We start from the raw sequence: 7,785 nt of genomic DNA on the forward strand, positions 1-7,785 counted from the left end.
GAGATTGTTAGAGTTGTGTGACTCGAATCCATATGGAACTAAACTTCTTTTATTTGATAATATTTTTCAACCTTTAAATAAATGTAGTCAGAACTCCTCTTGTATCATTCGATTTTCAACATTAGTGAATTTTCTTCTCCTCTACCCGTGATTTTTTCCTGAAAGGGTTTTCACGTAAAATTTGTGTGTTTTATTTTTCTTTCTTATTGCTTTATAATTTTTCTATATTGACATTATTGACATTCATTTTATTACCTGTAATGCTTTTTCATATTGAATTAATGACAAAATCATTACCTTCGACATTTATAATCTTTTCTACTTCATTTTTTTTTTGAATTTATAAACTTTAGTTAGGGGTGCAAAACAAACTAACACTAATAAGAAAATTCAAATTTATATTGATCATTGTTGTCAAAAAAAGAAGTTAATTTATCATAACATTGACCAAAATATCATCGTTAAATTTATCACTAATTTATCATTTCCACCCAGAATATAATTTTTTTCAAAATCATTGAACCCCAAACCCGTTGTTATTATAAACTCAAACTTTAAACCCAAATCTAACCCCTAAATCAACATACAAAACAAACAAACATTATCATCTCATTTCATCAATACCTAAACAAAAAATGTAGCAACCACCAAACCAATACCTTACCTTATTTATTCTTTCCTCCTTTCCCTCTCTATTTCTTTGCTTTCCTTAACAACCGAAGTATGACAACTCATGCACAAGGGCTCGTCAAATTATCAAACTAGGTGAAGAAGCAACAACATAGTTGACCACAGTAGCATGATGTCCTTAACACTTCAAAAAATCTACAGTAGCATACTAGAATGGCTTAAGCTTCTTCCATTGTAGATTTCTTCCCTTCCAATCTTACACCTCCTCTACCTTGTAACACCCCTCACTTGTCTTGATGGCTGGTACGAATGAGAGATACCACAGAAGCATGTACGAGCAAGAAGTCTCAATTTTATTGAAGACTTAAAACTTTAAAGCATTTTTATAAAATAATTAAAATATGTTTTAGACAAACTAAAAGTTTTAAAAACAATTTAAGATAATTTAGAATTGATTTGGAGTTTATCGGAGGTGGTCGAAACCTAAAACAAGCCCCAAAAGGTTAACAAGGCTTAAAGCAATGTAAGGCTGAAATAGGGTGTGAAGTTGCAACATCGAGGGATACGAGGTTGCGACATCACTTGTTGTCTAGTGATGTCGAGATGTTGCAACCTCGAAGTTGCAACATCACTAAACATCCCAAAAACACTTAAAAACATCCTTAAGCACCATCAACCAATATCTCATGGTTTTAAATCATTTAAAACATTTCCAAATCATATTTAAGCATAATTCCAAGTCATGGTTCAAACCAGTTTATAACTCAAAGATTTCCTTAATCATTTAACAAGTTACAATACCACTTGACATCACCAAATCCAAATACTTACAAACTTTTATAATAATCTAAGCCTCTATGTACATGCCAATAACCTATATAAATAACATATAATAATTAATGAAGAAACTTAAAAATTGATGGGTGATGTGATGCTCCCAAAGAAAGCTTCAAGCTTCTTATACAAGGTCCTTTATCTGTGCGTTTTAAACAACTAAAACACGAGCTTTAAAAGGTCAATAGGTAGCTAAGGATAAATGTAACACCCCCACCCAACGCCTAGCTAGATGATCGACCAACGGGGAGATTACACAAATCTAAATTATGACTTGAAGCATTAACACGTGCATACAAACAACTTATATAATATCACATATTATTCAAAATTCGATAAAGGCTAGCCAAAATAAACTACATATACTAGAGTGAGATACGCTCATAAAAAAATCCATATTTTCCATCATCCAAGACATTAAAATTAATACATCATTTGCACAGTTCAAAAACATAAGTATGAGCATAAGAACTCGACTTAAAAGGTTTCCCCAATATGTACATGCTACAAGCGAAAGAAAATAGGCTCACAATAGGTCAGATTTTGGCTTGGTCCCTCTCCCACTTGCCGCAAATAAATTTCTTCTTGAAAAAAAATATAAAGGAATGAGGTAAGTTCGTGTTGAACTTAGTGAGTCTGACATTGTATCCTACTCCATTTATGATTATATATATATATATATATATATATATATATTCTTTTCTCTCTTTTTATTTTCTTTTTAAAAACATAGTAATCTGTCGTAAAAGAACAGGAGATGAACAACTTGATAGTGAGTATAAACTTAAATTGTCCGACATATCTATAACTTTAGTTGATTTGAGACTTCCCTTTACATTGGCAAACTTTTACGCTTGTCACAATTCCCACTTAGACAAAGCTTGCACATCACATAGCCCACATCTACTACCGCACTTACATTGGCACGGCGCGTGCTTTTGCACATCTTACTCATATAGACAGATTTGTGTGATGAGCAACTTGAACGTGAGTTGCAGCTCACATATAAGAGCGGTTAACATAATATTCAACTCACCAGAAACAAGTCACTGAGGGTAGCCTTGCGTATGAATATATTTTGAATAGTCTGAGATAATCTTGCAGATAGACATATAGCATAAAGACTTGGTAGATTATCTTGCAGGTTCACATTTAGTGGATATATACCTGCAGACTCATACTTGGTGGATACATATCTACAGACTCATTGGGGGAATGTCCCTGCGGACTCATACTTGGAGGAATGTCCCTATAGACTGTCTTATCTTGTAACTTGAGGACAAGTCCTTACGGATTGTCTTAACTTGTAACTTGAGCATGCTTGGCCATTCTCTGTACTATCCATCTGAACCTCCGCCAAGCTAAATGACTTATACATATACAATCTCAATTCATCCTAATTGAACCTTTGTAAAGCCAAACAAAATGTGGCACAAAGTGCACAACATGACATCTCTTTATTCTTTCATCTTCAATCATCAGATACCTCCCATGCTCTAGATACAAATCATTATCATCAAAATAACTCTTATCAGCAATCAACAAGTTCACATGTTCAGCTAATCATACAACTCAGTGACACACAACAGAGTATACCAAACATTTTACCACAAACACTAGTATACATTACAATCAGTGGAAGGTTCAACAAAATAACTTGATCAATAACATTTTACCTAGCATATAGTTCATCAATACCACAAACCTGTGCTCATAACCAGACATGTGTTTGCAACACTTAACATGCATCAATATTTCAGTAGAAAATCTCATAATAGAGCAACATCTCATCATCAGCAGAACATGAAATATAATTTTCCAAGGACCATAATCCAACTCACAGCATTGAAACATGCAAGACAAAAACTGAAAGTTTGAGTTCAAGAACTCACAAGCAAAATACCAAGAAGTTGAATCCTCCTCCATCCAATTAAATTTTCTTTGATGCTTAGACCTCCTCCTTCGGCTTTAATAACAATTCACAAATTGCACAATTATCTAGCTAAATTGTAAATTCCAACCCACATGCAAGTCGGTTTCTTCCCTTTGATTCTCATCGTTCCAGAGCAAATATCCAAGAAAGGAATGAAAGATGAACATGAATTTCTAGCACAATCTCCAACCCCGGTTAACTACTCTATATATATATATATCCCCCATTACCCTTTCCCACTATCTCCAAATAACATTTTCAAATTTAAAGACATCAACATTTAGTCCTCCACTTATCTAATCTTATAGTTACAATTAAACTAATTTAGTTGAAACCCAAATATCTCCTAACTGGCGATACAAGGACTTTCAAATTTACTATATTGCCCAAATTAAACCAAAATCATTATAATTTTACACAAAATAATTCCATATGATCAAATCGAAAGAAATTTAAATAAGCTAAGCCTACGATTCAAATAATCCAAATTTAATTCGACAATTTAGGTGTGACAATAAACCTACTTATCCTATTCCTTATTAACGTTGAGCCCCTATAAGCATGTCATAAAGGATTCATTTAAGCCAAATTCTAGAGCTATTAATCAATTCTGTAACATCCAAAATCCGACCTAAACGTTATGGCAGAATCTTGGAAATTACGTTAACGACGTGTGAAATTATTTATTTATTTTGAAAAAAATAGAGGTTTGAATATGAAATCGTAAAAATTTCTAAGATTGACTATTTATCTCTTCAAAAAATATTTAGTAAAATATATTTATTTTTTAAAAATGAAAAGCGTCATTTAATTGTAATGTTGTTTGAAAACATCTAAATATGAAGGATATTATATTATAATTATAAAAATGATTTCTTACAAAGAAGGAGGCATCGGTTTTCATAAATCTATTTAGGAAATTTACAAATTATTATTTTGTTTAAAATTTAAGAAAACGTAATTAATTTTAAAAATGGCATTATTAAAAATACTTAAAATCTCATAATTTTGCATGCATGTATGATAGTTTAAAGTCATAAAAATATAAATCATAACCAAAATAAAGTTAAAGTCCAAAGTCCAAAATCCAAAATCCCACAAAAACACAACCCAAAATCCAAATAGTTAAAAGTCCAATAAATATCAATGATGTAAAATTTTCCGAGAGGCTCTACCAAGAGCTGATCCAAGTCATATGTTTGAGTGTTACTTGAAAGGTTGAAACACTAATAGGGTGAGCTTTTTTTTTAGCCAGTGTGGTATTAACTCAAACTCATTCACAACATAAAACATATACAATACAAAGTCATAAAATCACATAGCTCAATATTTCATATGCATATCATGCATGATGATGTCAATGCATAATTCGTAAAAAAATGCAGATTTTAGGAAGAACGATCCTATCCATATCCGCTACATACTATAATCGAGTTTACCCAGAACTCGTCCAACCAACAAATCAAATTGTGAACAGTGTCATAGTAACGAAGATAAACTACCATATAAACAAAATCATTGACAAGCCACCAGAGTTGCAGATAAATTGCCATATAATCAGAATCATGAATTGTGCCACATCAATGCAGATAAACTACCATATACTTCGACCTTTCACCTATCCCACCCCATGCATGTGATATGGCCAAAACACTTGAAATGGTATAGGCATGTTTAGCATGCAAATCACATGCGTACTCAAGGTACCAAATTTTCACATCTTATTTTCATACAAATATCACATATGTCATATAATCACATAACATGAGTATGAAATATGCATATTTTTCATATTATTAGCAAACATCAATATCACACAATATACTTTTCATAAGTATACGGTTTAAGAAAAACACTTACTTGATAGAAATTCATAAGGATGACTTATCTCACTTTATGAATACATATGGTATCCCCATCAAACAACATTATTTTAATAGCAACATTTTATCAATATAATAATATTCTTAATTAATTTAGTGTTAAAACTTATACCTGATCGTAGATCCGAAGTGTGATTAATCTCCCAGAACACCCACTCAAGGATTTACAATTAGATTACCTAATCAAAAAACAAATGGCGATCTTGAGTTAAAGACTATCATCTTTAAGGTTAATACAATAAATTGATTATCAATTATTATTAACACTTATCTTTAAAAGATCTCTCGAATTAGCGATTTAATCCCAATGGTTAACAGTCTCTCGGGTTGATGTCGAGCGACCCCTCTACACATAATATATATGAAATATTAATCATTGAGAAAATAAATCACTAAGATCCCCCCTTAAGTAATCGGTCAAGGGAAAATAATAGAGAGGAGAAACTATTTCTACACTCCCTTAATACGTACTCTAACACGAATCAAACGGATGATCAACAAACCGATTTGATCATGAATCAAAGGAGAAGAAACGATCTAAGAAGTGGATTTATTCGAAAATAAATACAAGTAAAGGAAGATTTCAAATTAGGGTTTAAATAAAATAAAATAAAAATAATGAGCATTTGAAATAAATAAGAAAATAGGAAGAGATCTCCACCATTGGCGGTGGTGCTACGGTGGTGACGGCGACAACGATCCTGTGATAAAGGTGCAGTTCTGGTGGAGGGGAAAGAAAGGAGGTGGGTTCGATCACTTTTTTTAAGGAAGAAAGAAGTGAATAGAAAAATTAGAAAAAATGATAAAATGCACGGTGATGTGCGGTGGGTGTCACGGTGGAGGAGGCGGTGCTTGGAGAGGAAAAGGGAGGGAAGATACAGTAAGGGAGTGACTCGAAGGTGAGGTGGTGGTGGTGGTGCAAGGCTAGCTACGGTGGAGGAGAAGAGAAAAGAAAATAAAAAGAAAAATGAAGGGTAACCAAAAAGAGAGAAAAAAATAAAAAGGCAGAGGTTGGGGAGGAGCTAATGGTGGGACAGTAATGAGAGGGAGGGTATGCCAAATTGGGTGAAAAGGATGATGGTCAACCATGGCTAGGTTCATTGAACCTCACACAAGGCATTTGTGAAGAGAAAAGGCAAGAGAAGGAGACAAGGGAGTGAAAAAGAGGATTATGTTTGGTTAAACATGGAATGTTGGTTAAACATGGAATGTTGACTAACAAAACATGGAAAAAAAAATCTCCCTAAGCAAGGCATGTATGGGTAGACGGCAAGGGTTTTTTTAGCACTTGGGAAATTCACCAAAAAATTAATTAAAAAGTTGTTAAATTAGTGACTTAAACCTAGGACCTCTAGGATAACTTTGGAGCACTTAACCACTAGGCCATTCACTTGTTTATAACTTAGCACATAGTAAATGGTATGTGACAAATTCATTTAAATTATTCGAATTATGGAGCCCAACTTATATTTTAATGATTCATTAGGCAATAGCTTATGAAAAGTTCTTGCGGAGATTACTCTCCCTCATTTTAAAACTTTATTTCTAAACTTTTCAAAGCATGCATATACACATATTTATCATTTATGGCACTTATTTTCTATTGGATCCATCCATTCCATTATCATTTCCTTAACTAGGGCATACACTTTTAGAGTACCTTATCAATTTAAATTCTCATTTGCTTAGCTATACATTTACCTTATTTTCATCCATTATAGTAATAAAACATTTAGTTCAGAGCACGTTTGGTTCGCTGTATTGGATTAGAGGTGTATTGGATTAGAGGTGTAATGGAATAGAGGTGTAATAGCAAATCAACTGTTTGGTTGAATGTAATGGAATAGAGGCGTAATAGTAATCCTGTGTTTGGTTGAATGTAATAGAGGTGTAATAGCATAATGGAAAAAACTAAAATGACTAGAATACCCTTAGCATAAATTTGTTTTGGTAAATGATTATTGTTATTGTTATTTAAATTTTAATAAGATTATTATTATCAATAAATAAATAATTTATCATATTTAAACATAATTATTATTAAATATATTTTAATTAAAATATATAATTTAATAAAATTCTTAATAATTAGCGAAATTTGTTTTGGTAAATTATTATTGTTATTGTTATTTAAATTTTAATAAGATTATTAATATCAATAATAAATAATTTAATCATATTTAAACATAATTATTATTAAATATATTTTAATTAAAATATATAATTTAATAAAATTCTTAATAATAATATTCTTATATGAATTTACTCAAATCATAATATATGATACTGTAAAATATAAATTAACATAATTATTATTAAATATATTATAATTAAAATATATAATTTAATAAAATTCTTAATAATAATATTCTTATATGAATTTACTCAAATCATAATATATGATATTGTAAAATATAAATTAACATAATTATTATTAAATATATTATAATTAAAATATATAATTTAATAAAATTCTTAATAATTAATATTCTTATATGAATTTAC

General features: G+C 31.0%; 1 long non-coding RNA gene across 1 annotated transcript; it reads right to left on the reverse strand.

The window, feature by feature from the left end:
- Positions 1–2,222: 2,222 nt before the first annotated feature.
- On the reverse strand, positions 2,223–6,420 carry LOC105785742 (uncharacterized). The gene is made up of 3 exons (XR_001131167.2): positions 5,942–6,420; positions 5,393–5,626; positions 2,223–2,960 (listed from the first exon to the last, which is right to left on the reverse strand). It is a non-coding gene; the product is annotated as an uncharacterized LOC105785742 (long non-coding RNA).
- Between the last annotated feature and the right edge of the window lie 1,365 nt (positions 6,421–7,785).

This window comes from Gossypium raimondii, chromosome 1 (assembly GCF_025698545.1).
Source record: "Gossypium raimondii isolate GPD5lz chromosome 1, ASM2569854v1, whole genome shotgun sequence".
Classification (NCBI taxonomy): Eukaryota; Viridiplantae; Streptophyta; class Magnoliopsida; order Malvales; family Malvaceae; genus Gossypium; species Gossypium raimondii.